A 20,025-nucleotide genomic window follows, 5' to 3' on the forward strand; every position below is an offset into this window, starting at 1 on the left:
CAGAGTCTGTATGCTAGATGTAGATGTAGGGTTTAAGAACTGGAGCAGCGAACTGTTGTTTGAAAGAATTCGTAACTGTCTGCAGAGACGAATGCGTTATTGCACCATAATCGGCGGAAGACACGTGGAATACCGTCTACATCTACATCTACATTGATACTCCGCAAGCCACCCAACGGTGTGTGGCGGAGGGCACTTTACGTGCCACTGTCATTACCTGCCTTTCCTGTTCCAGTCGCGTATGGTTCGCGGGAAGAACGACTGTCTGAAAGCCTCCGTGCGCGCTCTAATCTCTCTAATTTTATATTCGTGATCTCCTCGGGAGGTATAAGTAGGGGGAAGCAATATATTAGATACCTCATCCAGAAACGCACCCTCTCGAAACCTGGCGAGCAAGCTACACCGCGATGCAGAGCGCCTCTCTTGCAGAGTCTGCCACTTGAGTTTATTAAACATCTCCGTAACGCTATCACGGTTACCAAATAACCCTGTGACGAAACGCGCCGCTCTTCTTTGGATCTTCTCTATCTCCTCCGTCAGACCGATCTGGTACGGATCCCACACTGATGAGCAATACTCAAGTATAGGTCGAACGAGTGTTTTGTAAGCCACCTCCTTTGTTGATGGACTACATTTTCTAAGCACTCTCCCAATGAATCTCAACCTGGTACCCGCCTTACCAACAATTAATTTTATATGATCATTCCACTTCAAATCGTTCCGCACGCATACTCCCAGATATTTTGCAGAAGTAACTGCTACCAGTGTTTGTTCCGCTATCATATAATCATACAATAAAGGATCCTTCTTTCTATGTATTCGCAATACATTACATTTGTCTATGTTAAGGGTCAGTTGCCACTCCCTGCACCAAGTGCCTATCCGCTGCAGATCTTCCTGCATTTCGCTACAATTTTCTAATGCTGCAACTTCTCTGTATACTACAGCATCATCCGCGAAAAGCCGCATGGAACTTCCGACACTATCTACTAAGTCATTTATATATATTGTGAAAAGCAATGGTCCCATAACACTCCCCTGTGGCACGCCAGAGGTTACTTTAACGTCTGTAGACGTCTCTCCATTGATAACAACATGCTGTGTTCTGTTTGCTAAAAACTCTTCAATCCAGCCACACAGCTGGTCTGATATTCCGTAGGCTCTTACTTTGTTTATCAGGCGACAGTGCGGAACTGTATCGAACGCCTTCCGGAAGTCCAGAAAAATAGCATCTACCTGGGAGTCTGTATCTAATATTTTCTGGGTCTCATGAACAAATAAGGCGAGTTGGGTCTCACACGATCGCTGTTTCCGGAATCCATGTTGATTCCTACATAGTAGATTCTGGGTTTCCAGAAATGACATGATACGCGAGCAAAAAACATGTTCTAAAATTCTACAAGAGATCGACGTAAGAGATATAGGTCTATAGTTTTGCGCATCTACTCGACGACCCTTCTTGAAGACTGGGACTATCTGTGCTCTTTTCCAATCATTTGGAACCCTCCGTTCCTCTAGAGACTTGCGGTACACGGCTGTTAGAAGGGGGGCAAGTTCTTTCGCGTACTCTGTGTAGAATCGAATTGGTATCCCGTCAGGTCCAGTGGACTTTCCTCTATTGAGTGAGTCCAGTTGCTTTTCTATTCCTTGGACACTTATTTCGAAGTCAGCCATTTTTTCGTTTGTGCGAGGATTTAGAGAAGGAACTGCAGTGCGGTCTTCCTCTGTGAAACAGCTTTGGAAAAAGGTGTTTAGTATTTCAGCTTTACGCGTGTCATCCTCTGTTTCAATGCCATCATCATCCCGTAGTGTCTGGATATGCTGTTTCGAGCCACTTACTGATTTAACGTAAGACCAGAACTTCCTAGGATTTTCTGTCAAGTCGGTACATAGAATTTCACTTTCGAATTCAATGAACGCTTCACGCATAGCCCTCCTTACGCTAACTTTGACATCGTTTAGCTTCTGTTTGTCTGAGAGGTTTTGGCTGCGTTTAAACTTGGAGTGGAGCTCTCTTTGCTTTCGCAGTAGTTTCCTAACTTTGTTGTTGTACCACGGTGGGTTTTTCCCGTCCCTCACAGTTTTACTCGGCACGTACCTGTCTAAAACGCATTTTACGATTGCCTTGAACTTTTTCCATAAACACTCAACATTGTCAGTGTGGTGGCCGAGAGGTTTTAGGCGCTTCAGTCTGGAACCGCGTGACTGCTACGGTCGCAGGTTGGAATCCTGCCTCCGGCATGGATGTGTGTGATGTCCTTAGGTTAGTTAGGTTTAAGTAGTTCTAAGTCTAGGGGACTGATGACCTCAGAAGTTAAGTCCCATAGTGCTCAGAGCCATTTTTTTTAACCTTCTTTAAGGAGAGGTTTACTATCTTTTGTTTCAAAAAATCGATTTTTTTTAAATTGCATTTTTGGATCCATAAAAATGTTTGGAATCCACCACTGAAACTGTTTTTCCGAATACGGAACGGAAATGTTTGTTATTCGCGGTTGAAGAAAAAAATGCACCTGCCTGAAATCGGCCTTTTTCACGCACCAGTATTTTTCTTTCGGAGGACGAGTTACTGTACCGGTGCTTGGGAGGAAACACACAAAATTCAAATGAAAGTGTGATGAAAGTGTGAACGCATGTGTTTGGAAGGTAGCCCCCAGCATTTGTATTCTGGTGCGAAGACTGTGGAGATTGCAGCTTCGACGAAGGGTATTCAGCGATTCTGAAGACCATGACAACAATGGACGTCACCCTGAGAATCTATTCGACACAGTTCGCCAAGCATTCGGACGACCACCGGATTCAAGAGGCAGAAAACCGCTTGTCACCGGCCGTAAGAGCGGCTCTGGAGCAGCGCAGGATGGCCCAGAGCGAGCAGAACGCCCTCTGTGAGGAAGAGGAAGGACTAGTTTATGGACTCGGAATAGCAGATTGAACGTAAGTTGCATAATACTGCATTTATATGTAGTCAAAATTTCAAACCCGTTTTTCTCGGAAATGACTTTCTTTTTACCGCGCGGTGTGGTAACTTCAAATCTACTGAACCGATTGGCACGATTCTTTGTTTCCGACGAAGCTAACTAAATTGTCTAGGAGTTGTACCACTTTTATTCCGATCCATCAACTATAAATATTTTTACTTGGCCGACGAAGTCGAAAAATCGATGAAAAAACCCTATTTTTTTTCAAATGGACGCCATTTTATCTCCTATGGTCCAAGTAACTTAAGCGAGGTACAACTCCTAAAGAATCTTATATACTTCGTTAACGTCAACTCAATTTTGATTTCAGACGAACCGGTTGACCTGTGACATACCGCGCGTGGAGGTCTACATCGAAATTTGGTTTCGTCCCGACGGCACTTCCGCCTTTGCTCTTCGACATTTACGGTCAAAAAAATTTCAGTTTGTAGAGGAAATATCAATAAGCATTTTGACCAAATTTGACATTGATATCTGTAACACATCCCGAGAAAAAAATTCTCAAAGAACATGCTTTTTTCGGGCCAAAGATAGTAAACCTCCCCTTAACATTTACGAATGTACAATAAAGTGTAACATTTAACGTGCTGCGTCGGCGTTGTAGTTCTTCTTAAGTTTGGTCATGGGTAAAATTAGGGCCCAATTAGATGTGGACTTACTCTAAATGTTTGCATTTCAAATTCACGTGCACTCAATAGGACGATACTTCATGCTGAAGTCAGTGGTAGCTCGTTGCGTAGCCTCACATTGCAGTTATACCCCAGACAGTTCTTTTGCAGAACCATGTTCACTGGAACGTTTTAGCTTCTATCGCAATATAGTATACTTTCTCACGAGTCTATTTTCACTATTAATTATGAAATATCCTGTATATACGTGAGCATTCGTTGTACGAGCAATGAGCAAGGTATATAAGATGCTGTTTCACAGATACCTACAATTAAGTTGACAATCTGGATAACGAAGAATGTTAAAGGTGTAATACAGTTCATGTTAAACGTAACGGCAGCGTTAGTGTGGTAGAATGGAATCTCGTTAAGTCGCTGGCTCATAAAATGACTTACAGCGCATGTCTTACGTATGAGGAGCGTTTAATTTTCGCGTGGAGCAACGGTGTGTGATCTCAAGATGGAAAGTAGTCACGCTTTCGCCGAGGAGAAAGTATATCGCACGCTATATGTGTTGGCGAGCAGACTAATGGCTGTCACGAAACGCTTAGCGGCGACTTTCCTGGCCTCCTGTGGTCACACGAGCCGAGGCATGCCCCTTCCCGGCCGCAGTAATTCGAGATTCGGACAGCCGCCGCCGTCTGGGCAAGGCGCGATTTGGACGATTAAATTTCTGGAAAGCTGGGCTCTGAGGTTATTGACTGTGTGGTTCGAAGGCCTCCTTCCCTTATCTGTAGCGATGTTTCATCTTACGCGAAGACCAGTTCAGTGATGCTTCAGCACGTCTCTGTCAACTTAGTATCGAGCTGCGAATGATCTGGGACACTACTAAGACACTACATTAGCTTTCGGTAAGTGTTATATTCATTTTCGTGATCTGAGCTTCTATGGACTGGTTAAATTAGTCAGGAATTCGCTGGGATGCTACTTTAAACACGACCATGAGTTTAGTTTTGTTTCTACCATGAAAAAGTTTTCTGAAGCAGACAGCGATTTTTATTTATTTCATTTACCTTCCACACGTCTCACTTCGGGAAATGTATGACGGAAATGCAATGTTTTACACTATGCTCTTTCAAGGCTATCGAATTTTATTAATGCGAGAAGTGACATGGTTCCGAGGAAAAGAGGAAACTTTATTATGAGTAATATTTAACACAACACACAAGCCATGGTGCCAGGCACACATCAGAACGTGGGCAAATGCTCCGTTTGAAGTCTGACCCGCTGTTAACCGGCCGAAGAAGTGGCGTTGCTGCAATGGCTAGGTGAGTACAATACCCTCGACTACCAAGGCGACTTAGCAGACTTTGCATACAACCAAAACGTTCGAGAATCTTCTGAAAGGTTCTGAAAGAATGCTTACGAAGACTCTCGGAACTGGGAAAACATCTCTACGCGAAAAACTCGCTCAAAAGTCCTTGAAAAAGCAGTATCTAAACTTCCAGTGCAGGGGCCAAGACAGTGATTACCAGGAATCAGCTGGAAGCAGTACTACAGCCAGGCCTCAGAGTCACTGTAGATTGACACTTCGATGATGCAGTAGGAATTACGAGAGGCTGTTCACATTCGAGGGAGGATAACTAAGTTTTCGATAAGTTTCCCGCAACTATAATTATCTTGAGTTTTCCGCCTGTTAGTAAAATAGCAAGCTCTTCGGAATTTGTCTCTGGTAGTCGCAACGGGTAATAACTGACACAGGATTTCCAGCAAAGGAGTCCATGATTGCAAAATTAAATATCTCGAAAACTATGATCGGCAGACGAGTGCAACAAACTGGATGTTCATACCAAAAGCTGTAAGAATTTTGCACAGAATCAGCTGGAGCTGTACCTTTACGCTGTACGGATCGTAAAGATCAGTGTGCGTGACTAAACACGTCTGCAAACAGCCTTCACAATCACGTCACATCCAGTAGCAGTACAGATGTGGCGCAAACGAACAACGAAATTTTCCATCACATCCTGTATTGTCTCGACGAAAACTGATTCACATGCCACACAGATCACCGACTCAAGCTCGCCCAGCATGGTGAGATGGTTCTGGTAGACAGTGTATGTCAATGTGCCCTAAAGAAAATAATCACAATGAGTCATATCGGGCGAATATGGAGGCCAATCCAGCCCTACTTCAGTAAATTTGGAAGAGTCCAACGCAATGACAGTGTTCCCGAAGTATTCATAAACAAACCGAAACAGCTGTTTGATGCGATTTGGTCTGGCCTCAGCTTGCATGAACTACTCACGACCTAGACGATTCTCCAGCGCTAGCTGTGTGTCGACAAACTGTTCCAAGATTGCAACGTAACGTTCACTAGTGACGGTCTGTCACTTGAAAAGAGGGCCAATAACGCCTCTGCTGCATGTCGCAGCCCAAAAAGTAACTTTGGGAGAATGCAGTGGTTTCGCTTCACACAAAAGAGGACATTAGGTAGCCCAAAATCGCCAGTTTTGTTTATTCACGACACCACCGACGTGGAAGCGTGCTTCATCTGTGGACCAGGTGCAGCCAACATCAAATCTTTCATCATTAATGATAATGAGAATCTGTCACACAACTCGCACAGGTATCTCCTCGCGGCTTTGTATTTGGAATGGAAACATGTGTATGTTCTGCCTCATTATTTCCTGTGTGCTGGAACGCTTCAAACCAGTTTCGGCTGCAATTCTTCGGACGGATTTCGCTAGATTTTTCTGAATAATTCCAGAAATCATGGAGACGTTTTTCAGGAGTAACAACAGCTTGCCTGGGGCCAACATTCCTTGCCACATCATGAACCACGCTGCCTGTCCGTTGAAATCTGGCGAAGAGCCTGCGATTGGTTTTCGCATCGGATCCTTTTAGAAAATGAAACTGTGTTTGAAAACTGCGCCTTGTTGCCGCACGAATGTGTTCTAACCTGTGGTATTCTAGTACCAGAAAAACACGTTGTTCGGTGGAACACGTGATTTCAGCCGCATCCTCTGGTACGCTGACCTCCTTTCACGATCCAGTGGTGAAACTGATCGCTCTGACTGCCGTGTTCTATTTATAGGCACTACATATTGCGATTACACCACCATCTGTTAGCAGCTTTTCTACCTGTTTCGAAACTTCTATATAACTTCAGTATCAAATTCTTATGACTTTCACAATAAACATACCGTTTGTTGCACTTGTCTATCGATCTTAGTTTTCGAGATATTTAATTTTGGAATCAGGGACTCCTTCGCTGGACTCCATGTATTTTCTATGTGCCAGAATACAAAGGGGAACAAAAGCTGTCTCGGCTTGACTGCGTACTGTCGGAATGAGTTGCAAGCAGAGCGCTCATCTCTGACGTCGAAACGTAGAACTCAGGAGCTCCGAGTTACTGGAAAGGACAAACATAACTTACATAGAGTGTGAGAAAAAGGTTTGGCCAAACGTCCAGTAAACATTCCTGACACACGGAGGTACAAAATATGTTAATTGGACACGAGTCTAGAAACATTTTATTTCCTTGCTAGAGTTCATTTTCTACTTCTTTTTATAATCAGATTAATCATGGCAAACACGCAGAAACATAACATACCAGCATTACATGAAACTTTTTCTTACATGAAATGTTTCATATACTATCTTGGTTACGCCGGCCGGAGTGGCCGAGCGGTTCTAGGCGCTTCAGCCTGGAACCGCGGGACCGCTACGGTCGCAGGTTCGAATCCTGCCTCGGGCATGGATGTGTGTGATGTCCTTAGGTTAGTTAGGTTTAAGTAGTTCTAGGTTCTAGGGGACTGATGACCTCAGAAGTTAAGTCCCATAGTGCTCAGAGCCATTTGCCTCTCTTGGTTACGTTTGGTTAGAATGTACGAAAAGCTGTAATTCTTAGGTCCACCGTCAGTGTTTGTTGTTCCAGTGGAACGAAGGTAATGTTGCAATATGACTCTTCACTGCTTGTGTTGAGATGCGACTAACCTCACTGCTCTACTAGCATCAAACATTTAGAGTTAACACTTTGGGGGTCATCACGAAATGTGCAAGTACGTAGCATCAACTGTTTAGTGTTCACCACGGACTTGGTTTCCGGAAGTGTACCCATAAGTGGTTTTGGAAATGCCCAGATTAGCAGGTGGTATTCGCCGTGGCGCTCAACGTTTGTAGAGAGTTCTATAACGACGGTGCCTCGGCAGGAAGACGATTGAAGCAAATGATCTTCGTCTCAGGAAGCATGGGATGCTTAAGCCTACTACTCGAGACTAGGGCAGACCAAGAAGAACGAGGACACTTCAGCTGGAAGAGAATCTTGTTCGTTCAGCTAACGACAACGTTAGTGCCAGCTTAAGATAAATAGATGCAACAAGTAATGTTGAGCACGTGACTATCTGGAAATGCTACATGAGAACCAGCTGTGTCCGTAACACCTACAACATGTGCAGGCAGTGTCAGCAGATGCTTTCCTGCACGGGTACATTTCTGTGAACTTCATGTAGGAAAGTGTTTCTTTCCCTGCGTGTTTCCAATAATTAATCTGTTCAGAGTTGTAGAAACTGATTTCCAACGTGGAAACAAAGCTTTTCCACACCCATGTCCATATAACTTATTTTCTTCCTCTATGTGTGAGGGATGTTTCCCGAATATTTGGCCATACTTTTTCATTACACCGTGTAGAGTGGTAGGTTGTACTCACTGATTCGCAAAGATATAAAGGCATTGAAGACGCCTCTTCGAATAAATGTTAATTGTTGGTAAATAAATTGATCTTATAATACTTTCTGTTGGGCCCGCAGCATAGTATACGTTAGTATAAGACCCAATGAAAATGAAAGTTCCAAAATTACCTGCAGTAACGTAACATATTTTTTAAAAGAAATGGTGCAAATGGCTCTGAGCATTATGGGACTTAACTACTGAGGTCATCAGTCCCCTAGAACTTAGAACTACTTAAACCTAACTAACCTAAGGACATCACACACATCAATGCCCGAGGCAGGATTCGAACCTGCGACCGTAGCGGTCGCGCGGTTCCAGACTGTAGCGCCTAGAACCGCTCGGCCACACTGGCTGGCAACATATTTTAATATTTTACACTAAAGGCTTGTTTCGACTTACTATCATTATCAAGTGACCTGCAAAAATCACATTTGTCAGATTATCTGTAAGTAAATCGTGGCTGTTTTATGTTTACATTTGCGTTGGTACATACGTCTAATTGGAAATGACGACCAAATTGCACCTATAGTATTTTTTTCTGTCAAAGTCACCCGCGACGATTGCAGCAATTTCTATATTGACTAAACCTGACGAAATCTGATCAACAGATTTAAAGACCACAGTAGAAACCATGATAGTACTCCGTCAAGCTTCTATTTGCATCTCAAAGCTCAAAACTATAAAGCCTTGAAAACGTAAACTGTTTTAGAGATATTACACAGAATACCGAAAGTACTTACTATGAACATTCTCGGAGAACTGGAAATTTATATTCATACAATAAAATATCCACACGGAATTGTAAACGAACGCACAGATTTTAATCATAAGCACTATCTCGAAAATTTTATGGACATAATAGAGCAATACGAAAAGAGATGGTCTAAGGTAAACGAATCTTCCACAATCCGTAGATAAAATTTAGAGGAATATAAGGACAACGAAATGTAATATCATCTCTGGTAATCTGTATATGCTCTGTAGACATATAGCGTCGTAATGAAGAACTATCAAAATACTGGAATGTCAAAATATCTGACAAAAACGTAGTTTTATGTTTCGTAACAACAAAAATTGTTACACCTACCAAGACCTGACGGAAAAAAGTTTACTATAGATGGTTGGGAAGGGAGTGAGACAGGGTTGTACCTGTCCCCGGTGTTATTCAATCTGTATATTGAGCAAACAATAAAGGAGACAAAATTTCGGAGTAGTTATTAAAGTCCATGGAGAAGAAATAAAAACGTTGAGGTTCGCCTATGACATTGCAATTCTGTCAGAGACAGCAAAGGACTTGGAAGAACAGTTGAACGGAATGGATAGTGCCTTGAAAGGAGGATATAAGATGAACATCAACAAAAGCAAAACGAGGATAATGGAATGTAGTCGAATTAAGTCGGGTGATGCTGAGGGAATTAGATTAGGAAATGAGACACTTAAAGTAGTAAAGGAGTGTTGCTATTTGGGGAGCAAAATAACTGATGATGGTCGAAGTAGAGAGGATATAAAATGTAGACTGGCAATGGCACGGAAAGCATTTCCGAAGAAGAGGAATTTGTTAACATCGAGTATAGATTTAAGTGTTAGGAAGTCGTTTCTGAAAGTATTTGTATGGAGTGTAGCCATGTATGGAAGTGAAATATGGACGATAAATAGTTTGGACAAGAAGAGAATAGAAGCTTTCGAAATGTGAAGAATACTGAAGATTAGATGTGTGGATCACATAACTAATGAGGAGGTATTGAATAGAATTGGGGAGAAGAGGAGTTTGTGGCACAACTTGACAAGAAGAAGGGACCGATTGGTAGGACATGTTCTAAGGCATCAAGGGATCACAAATTTAGCATTGGAGGGCAGCGTAGAGGGTAAAAATTGTAGAGGGAGGCCAAGAGAAGAATACACTAAGCAGATTCAGAAGGATGTAGGTTGCAGTAAGTACTGGGAGATGAAGAAGCTTGCACAGGATAGAGTAGCATGGAGAGCTGCATCAAACCAGTCTCATGACTGAAGACCACAACAACAACATAGATGCAATATGGATGTCACTTCCGACTAGATGTAAGTACGAGTGCAAATGTAAACATAAAACCGTCACGATTTACGCATAGATAATCTGACCAAAGTCATTTTCTCAAGTCGCCTGACAATGGCAATAAGCTGAAACATGCCCGTCATGTAAAACATTACAAATATATTAACTTATTGCAACTAGTTTTGGAGCTTTCGTTTCCATTAGATCTTAAATTTATCTTAAGTGGTTACACCCTCGTTCGCTTCCTACGAAGCCAACAACGTCTCCTCTCCGTTCCAAAATCATCTGTGATAAGCACCCCAGGAAACTTTCTCCCTCTCACACTGTTAAAGGTAATTTAACAGACCACAGCCCAAATTGTCGTCAACATCCTGACTGCACCACGAACGCCATATTTTCGTCCAAAGGGACACAACAGAACACCTGACCAAACGCTAATGAACAGCAATTCTATCCCTGTGGGAGATGTTGACTGAAATTTCATCCTTACAGGAACTTATTCTCAGTATCTGCAGTACATAATAATGACAGTTCTACAGGTTCATGGTGTGCGTGTATGATGGTTATTGGGTGTGTATAACAATAACGGAACTTTCCAGCTGGAGATCGCAACGCAGAATTCGCAGAGGACGTGCACGTGCAGCTTATCGCCATCTTTAGGACTTTGAGAAAGGCTGAATCAATATCAGGGGCACAGGAGTACCAGACCCGCTGCTCTCACGCACATCTGATTGTAGTTAATGACTGCAAAACGAGTGATGATGTGATACGACAACAGTGTGTCAGGAAGTGTAGAAACGGGACCTTGCACCGGAAATACATCATGAGAAGATCGTAGGATTGTTCCACTGGCTTTAACGAAAGGACAGTTTACGACAGCTGAAATTTGGGCAGAGGTTACAGCAGGGTCGTAACTAAACTGGGGCAATCCCTGGGGTCCCAAGTTTAAGAGGCCCCCTAAGCTCCAACCCCCTCACCCCCAATAAAAAAAATTAACAGAAACAAAAGTGGAGAAAATCTGAAATACGAGGTGCGCCTGTGTACGTTCTTTCCCTCACACAATAATGCGGAGAAGAGAATAGCGTCGCACTTCGAGTGCAAAGAAACGTACTATTCAGAATGATGCGGATCGAATGAAGTAGGGTTTTAATAGTGTCCCATAGGCGAGACGTCCAAATATTTTGACAGGCCGCATTTTATGGTGGCAGGAGTTAAAACTTTGTCCCGCGAGTACTTCTACGGCTATTCGAAAGACAGTAAATCTAGTGCCATAGGCTAAGAGGTACTACGCCATCCGTCATTTATGAAAAGATATTTTTGGCTTTATTAAGTGTTCTTACTAGTAACATAGTTAATAAACGGAAAGTATCAATAGATCTTAAATAGAAAATGAAAATTTTCAGGCATTGTCTTATGCGTGACTCAAATCAAATTATTATAAAAATGTATTAGCATCTGAAGTCTTTCAATTTAACAATACGGCGGCTGTAGTTGATCAATGCTGTGAGAAACAGCTAACGTCAGAGTATAAGTCGACAAACTGCTTGACGAAACTTTCAATATCTGTCGTTGATGGAGCTTCGAGGCTAAATTCTCCAACAAACGAATAAAAACAGCAAAGAAGTTCTACGATGTGTCTCACTAAGGCGAGAATTTGATGGATCTAGTAACTACCTATTGCTATCCAATAACTGACATCACATACCTGCAACTAGATACACAGTTTCAAGAAATGTAGAAAGTCATAGACGCTTACAGAGTAATACAACGTTTGTGCATATGTAGTGCCTTCGCGCGAGATTAGCCGAGCGGTCTAGGGCGCTGCAGTCATGGACTGCGCGGCTGGTCCCGGTGGAGGTTCGAGTCCTCCCTCGGGCATGGGTGTGTGTGTTTGTCCTTAGGATAATTTAGGTTAAGTAGTGTGTAAGCTTAGGGACTGATGACCTTAGCAGTTAAGTCCCATAAGATTTCACAATCATTTGAACATTTTGTAGTGCCTTCAAAATGAAACGCTCAAGTCAGTAGCATTTCCTTATAAAGTTTATCCTCTGTTCCCAGTGCAAATGGTGTCTATAACACCATTTAAAACACAAATATTTGGTACGCAAGGCTTAGCAGATTTATTATTAGCAAAACATAGCTCACTGGTACCGGCTTACGCTGACGTATGTGCAGCCGTCCTAATGTATCTAACAGTACTTGTGAGTGTTGTAAAAGCTAAGCTTTCTTTCAACTAAAATTATTAAAAACCTGCTCACGTTTTTTAATGAGCCAGGAATTATCATCTGGCGTGGTAATATCATCACAGAGAACAAAAGAGCACGATGGATTGATTTGTCTAAAATAACAATATGTTTAGCAGATACAGAAGTTAGAAAAAATCATTTAAGACCAAAATTTGAGTCGCTAAGCACATACGTTTCGTAACATGACTATGCATTGTATTTGACATTAAATTTTCGTTTCTGATTAATCTTACAGTATAGTCTTGTTCTTCTTTTGCTTGTGGCTTGTCCCATAATTTGCGCTGGGTCGGCATCGTTACCATCGGATTTGACAAGGTTAATTTGAAGGGGTGGCCGGATACCTTTCCTGTCGTCAACTCGTACCCCCCCACGATGGAATCAGTGTACCCCAGCTGCCTCCATCTAGTGTAAATCATGAAATAGTGCGAACGTGTTTCAAATGCCTGCGAGCCGTGTAACTAAGGCGGGACGTGGGGACCAGCCCGGTATTCACCTAGTGGGATGTGGAAAACCGCCAAAAAACCACATCCAGGCTCGCCAGCACACCGGCCCTCGTCGTTAATCAGCTGGGCGGATTCGATCCACTGCCTGTACACCTACCCGAGTCCAGCAAGCAGCGCATTAGGACTCTCGGCTAACCTGGCGGATTTTAATCTTACAGTATTGTATAAGATGTTATTTAACAGTTTTAATACAACTTTGTGTATAACTTATTTAACTTCTAATGTTTTCATTATAAACATAACTAAGATGGTAGTAGTATGGTTTAAATACATACTTTCATAAAAACTTTGTTTTTGAATTTCATTACGTTTCCTTTGGGTGGTGTGAAATAAAGGTTAGTGTTTAATGTCATATCGACGACGAAGCCAGTAGACACGGACTGGATAAGAGGTGAGAAGGAAATCGGGGGTGCCCTGTTCAAAGGAAACACCCCCGCATTCACCTTAAGCGATTTCGGATGGTAGCGAGAAATCTACATCTGGATGGCTTGACTGGAATTTGAACTTGTTGTGGCGTACCAAAGTACACTCGCTAGCACAACGGTGGGCACTTTGATTTGCTCCGGAAGGTGCTAGAAGTGAAAGCATTGCCTTACTGTGGCGTACCGGAAGGAGTCGTCGTTGAGTGACTTTATGAGGATACAGGATGACTTATACGAAATTTCCAGTTGGCGTGATGGATGGCAGCTAGATCTAAATATAGGAAATATGGAAGTTTACGCAGATGAGCGGGAAAAATAATGCCGTAATGTTCGAACGCAGCATTAGTGATGTGCTGCCTGACACATTCAGGTTGATTAAGTCATCTGGACATAACGCTACAAAGCGATATAAAGTGGAACGAAGATGTAGGGACTATAGGAGGCAAGGCGGATGGCCGACTTCGATTTATCGGGAGAAACTTAGGACAGTGTGGTTCATCTGTAAAGGAGACCGTGTATAGAACACTAATGCGACCCACACTTGAGTGCTGCTCGCCTGTTTGGGATCGCCACCAGATACAATTAAAGGAAGATACCGAAGGAATTCAGAGGCAGGCTGTTAGATTTGTTACTGGTAGGTTCGATCAACTCGCAGATACTACGCAGATACTTCGGGAACTCAAATGGGATTCCCTCTTTTTCGCCGAAGGTTGTTGAGAAAATTTAGGGAATCAGTACTTGAAGCTGGTCGGAGAATGAGTCTACTGACTGCAAAGTTCACGAAAATATCGCAAAAATAAGAGAAATTAGGGCTCGTATGCAGGCATATAGATAGTTGTTTTTCCCTCGACCTGTTTGCGAGTGGAACAAGAAAGAATATGTCAAGTAGTGGTACAATGTAGCTTCCTCCACGAACCGTACGGTGGCCTTTGAAATACGTATGTAGATGTAGATCTAAAGGTCGATGAAGAAAGGCGTATTAAGAGTGTAACATCCAATTCGCAACGTGAAAAACTGCAGATGATTAAGGCGTGTTTCAAAGACAGGTAGCTGACCCTCAACATAAGTACATGAAATGAGTGGAAATGTCTCAAAACAATCAATAATGCTTCATTCTATCATCGCAATCGATCACTAGAGTCAGTATCAAGCTTCAGATATCTAGGTGCATAAATCCCGAGTGATCTGAAGTTAAACGACCATGTAAATCCAATTGTAGGAAAGGCAGAGGTACTGTAAATTCCTATTAGAGTATTATTTACCGATGAAGGAGGTCAGTCATAAAACTCTCATCTGACACACTGTTGAGCACTTTTAGGAACATTAACAAATTTAACTAACACAGCCGGCCGCTGTGGCCCAGCGGTCGTAGGCGCTTCAGTCTGGAACCGTGCGACGGCTACGGTCGTAGGTTTGAATCCTGCCTCGGGGACGGATGTGTTGTGATGTTCTTAGGTTCGTTAGGTTTAAGTAGTTCTAAGTTCTAGGGGACTGATGACCTCAGATGTTGTCCCATAGTGCTCAGAGCCATTTGAACCATTTTTGAACTAACACAAAAATAGCAAAAAGTACGACTGTTCAACCCGAGATTCTTGAGAGCACGGTAGAGCTCTCCTGACTACAGTTGCAGGAACTAAGTAATACACCGCACAAGGATTTGAGAGTAACATATCGATAGCGCTGGCTTCCAGGGTGAATCGTGAAACATTTTACTTGCTTGTGCATAGTGACCTTCACAAGTCGTACCGATTGTGGTTTTTTCCTCTGACCATATATCACCTACCGGCAGAGTAGGAACCAGGACAGTGGGAGGCGAAGGTTGAAGTAATTCTGGTGTACTTTGCGCCCTTCACTACACACAGTATGATCATGTTTGGAAAAGAAGTAATATAGACGAGGTGATCCTCGAAGACGAAGCACTACAGCGCTTAAGAAAGGGTAGAAGAAAACCCACTTGAGCTTGTCAAATAAATCATTATGGAATTTTTGTTAAGAGATTTAAGGAAACCTTTAGACGTCGAAAGGACACTACGATCTTCCTTTCCTTTTCATTTTGTCACAATATGGTTGTTCAGGAATTGAAGTCTTTGTTTCAGAATTTCGTACTTTTCATTTGGGAATTCTAGACTCTAACGAGCTTTCTATTTATACTGGTATGTTGGACATTTTTGTGAGGACTTAGGGACTGTGGTTAATGATCGCCGTCCTACAATCTGGGACAGATGCGTCGCATGAAAAAGGGTACAGTGTTAACGATTATCGAGTGCTTGGACAGATGGACTACACAGCAAAAATAGCACTAAGGTTACTGAAAAGTGTGGCACCTCATCGGTCATAATGGCCACCATAAAGTCAACCTACGTCCTCACTCTACAATACGCTGTGGAATGGTTTTGAATAAAATCATGAAATCCCTATCGCTGACGCAGTTTCTAGTAATCTTCAAGTGAATGACCTTCACATCGTATCATCTCATCGACCAAATTCTTGGGACGAAATTCACCTTCACGTTTGTTCGTCATTGTAAACCAGTTTGCATTTGAAGCAAACCACTTAGTTCAAGCTTCAAACGTATCGAAGGCGTCCGTAGTGGTTCTATTCTTACGATTATGTAATAGCTCGATACTTCCCCGTCTAAACATCGTTCCCAACCTCTCACGGATGTCTGGAAAGTGTAAACAGCTTGCAATTTGCGACTGCTGTTCATATTTACTTCTTTCGATCTTGTACTGTGTGTTCACAGTTTTCTCGAAAGTACTCTCTCTACATCGCTCTGAAGTGGTTGTTAGCTACTGTAATTAAGCCGTACTACTATAAGAGGAAGTCATCATGATTCAGGTTGTCCGTAACACTAGCCGGAATTGTGGTTTTATGTAACGAACGACAACGCCACAGATCTGTTTCACTAACTTTCACAGTCTATCTCTGACACCTCCGCCAAACTCTCGGTATTTTCTTTCTGTGGACAATGAACCGTTATCTAAACTGAAGTTCCGAAGAAACTGGTATAGCCACGCGTTTTCAAATACACAGATATGTAAACAGGCAGAATACGACTTTGCGGTCGGCAACGCCTATATAAGACAGTAAGTGTCTGGCGCAATTGTTAGGTCGGTTACTGCTGCTACAATGGCATGCTATCAAGATTTAAGTGCGTTTAAACGTGGTGTTATAGTCGGCGTACTAGCGATGTGACTCAGCATCTCCGAGGTAGTGATGAAGTGGGGATTTTCACATAATACCATTTCACGAGAGTACCGTGAATATCAAGAATCCGATAAAACACTGTTTCTCCGACGTCACTGCGTCCGGAAGAAGATCCTGCAAGAACGGGACCAACGACGACTGAAGAGAATCGTTCAACGTGACAGAAATGCAACCCTTCCGCAAAATGCTGCAGATTTCAATGCCGGGCCATCAACAAGTGTCAGTGTGCGAACCATTCAATGAAACATCAACCATCTGGGTTTGATGACTGCAAGACATAAAGCTTTACACCTCGCCTGGGCCCTTCAACATCAACATTGCACTGTTGTCGGACGAGTCTCATTTCAAATTGTATCGGGTGGATGAACATGTACGGGTATGGAGACAACCTCATGATTCCATGGACCTTGCACGTTAGCAGGGATCGGCCGGTGTGGCCGAGCGGTTCTAGGCGCTTCAGTCTGGAACCGAGCGACCGCTACGGTCGCAGTTTCAAATCCTGCCTCTGGCATGGATGTGTGAGACGTTCTTAGGTTAGTTAGGTTTAAGTAGTTCTAAGTTCTAGGGGACTGATGACCTCAGATGTTAAGTCCCATAGTGCTCAGAGCCATTTGAACGATTTTTTGTCAGTAGCGGACTGTTCAAGCTGGTGGACGCTCTGTAATGGTGTGGTGCGTTTGCAGTTGGAGTGATATGGGACCCCTGACACGTCTAGGTACGACTCTGACAGGTGACACGTACGTAACTACCCTGTCTAATCACCTGGATCCATTCATGTCCATTGTGCATCCTCAAGGACTTGGGCAATTCCAGCAGCAGAATGCGACACCAAATATGTCCAGAATTGCTACAGAGTAGCTCCAGGAACACTCTTCTGAGTTTAAACCCTTCCGCTGGCCACCACGCTCCCCGGACATGAACATTATTTGGAGTATCTGGGATGCTTTGCAACGTGCTGTTCAGAAGATATCTCCAACTTGTCGTACTCTTACGGATTTATGGACAGCCCTGCAGGATTCATGGTGTCAATTCTATTAGGCAGGTGTACCAGTTTCTTTGGCTCTTCAGTTTATGTATCCTCTATCTCTTTTTTTTATGGATCGTTACAGGACAAAATTTAAGACGCTGGAATTGTAGTCTAGAAAAACAGACTAGAATCACGTGCCTACCATCCAGATTCCGCGTTTTCATTGTTTCCCTGTGGCACTTTCTTGACTAAGGCAACCACCAATTTCTTATCTCACCGTTGCTCGTCTCAGCTAGTGCTTTGTCACAAATGGTGAGGGATCTCTAACAGCATGAACTCCATGCCAACTAGCATGGATTCCAAAAACACTCGGCATATGAAGACCAATCACGCTTTTCTCGCAAGACATCCCGAAAACCGTGGACAAACTGTGGATCAAAGTAATCATATGAATGCAGCATTTCTAGACTTCACGAAACGTATTTGATTTCTTCCGCTCCAACGGTTATTAACAGAAGAATTATTACATGTGGGATCCAACGCAAATTGCGTGTGGATTCAGGTTTTCTTGACAAGAAACATGAAGCATGCTGTCTTGGAGGGAGAGTCAACAGAGTTAGATGTAACTTCCGGCACGCCCTTGGAAAGCGTGTTCGGACTCTTTCTGTTTATGTTGCGTATTGATGAACTGTCACAATAGATTAGTACCACTCAAATACTTTTTGTAGGTTATGCAGTTATCTGTAACAAAGTAGTACTCAAAGAAAGCTGCACAAATATCCAGTCATATTAAAACCATCAAATACATAATATTACTGATGAGCCAAATAATTGAAACCAACCTCTTCTCATCAATGTAAATCCAAAATTTAAAGTTTTGTTGTAAAGAACAAATTGGAAAATGTCTATGACTTTTACACGCTCGTGTAGCAGTTTGTATGCTGATATAATGCGTCGGATGTATATAGCCAAGGGAGGTGGTTCATTTCAGTTGCTATCTGAATGACAATATACTCAACCTTCTCGTGGATCTCCGCTGAAATGGTGTACACTGTCCAGGAAGTAAAGTGGGTTTTATGTGTGAAAAGGATACAATGTCTCGATTGCACATGATGTATTTACCCTCATGTCCTATTAGTCATTAGTTACAAGTTAGTTACATAACTTGTAAAATTATTAAATGTCACAACAGAAGACCACATTAACACTAACTTCACATTTTCCCACTAAACAGTATGTAAATATCTTTTAATGATATTCCGGGGATAAAGAGAAAGTAGTTGTACATAGATGAGCTAATTCATAAGCGTTTCCAGTGAACAAAAGATCTATAAACTGCTTGAGAAGATTATGTCAACTTATTACTGATGTGCCTGTGTGAAATGAGAATTATAAACTGTAGTCTAGAACAAACTATACATAACTAAATTCTGGTGTATTTTTGACTACTATTTATGATATATGATTGTGGGCTTGAATATTATAGAGACCTTCATTGTCAAATTAGTTATTATATTAACATTCAATTTTCTTAACAGAATATTATAGAGACGTTCAGTGTCAGATTAATTATTATATTAACAAGCAGTTTTCTTAACAGTAATTTATATAAATTGTTTGATTTTTTGAGTAAAAATATCTGTGTGTCTAATTAGTTATGAAAGACATGTTAAATAATCACAGATGAAAAATTAAGGTTTCCATAGTATGTCATGTGTAAAAGTTTCATTTACACTTTTTAATACTGTCATTTTCTGTAAAAAGAAATTGTTTCTTATGAAGTTAGTTACATTGTGGAACTATTAAAAAAACCTTTGAAGGTTTTGTAGGGATACATGGCATTGGCTGTCGCTTAAGTGACTTATATGTAGGCAAATTACGATATTTACAGATAATTTCTTTGCCAAATTTTATTTCTGCAACTTTTCTCTAATTTAAAGTAAAGCTTTTAGGATGAATATCGTTCTGGGACCTTACTTATTATGAACAATATCTTGTAAAACTGTTCTTATCATTAATTAATGTGTAAGGGAAATATAATTGCTGAAAATGTTTTGGTATCATAGACTTCAATTAAAATTGTGCATCACATGTTTTGAGATGGAAAGAGCATTTTAAAACAATTTTCATGTAGAATAGGTATTAGATAATTTATTTTATACTGGTCTGTTACAGCACCTATTCATTTGTGCCCCTGTCAAACATACAATTCCTAAAAATTTAATCATTCCAATTTTTGCAAATAAATGTGTTATGGAGAAAATGTTACCTACCATATTCTTTCAAAGCAAGCAGTTGATGGTCTTCCAGTAAGTTATTTTATGATATTGTGAA

This window comes from Schistocerca piceifrons, chromosome X (assembly GCF_021461385.2).
Source record: "Schistocerca piceifrons isolate TAMUIC-IGC-003096 chromosome X, iqSchPice1.1, whole genome shotgun sequence".
Classification (NCBI taxonomy): Eukaryota; Metazoa; Arthropoda; class Insecta; order Orthoptera; family Acrididae; genus Schistocerca; species Schistocerca piceifrons.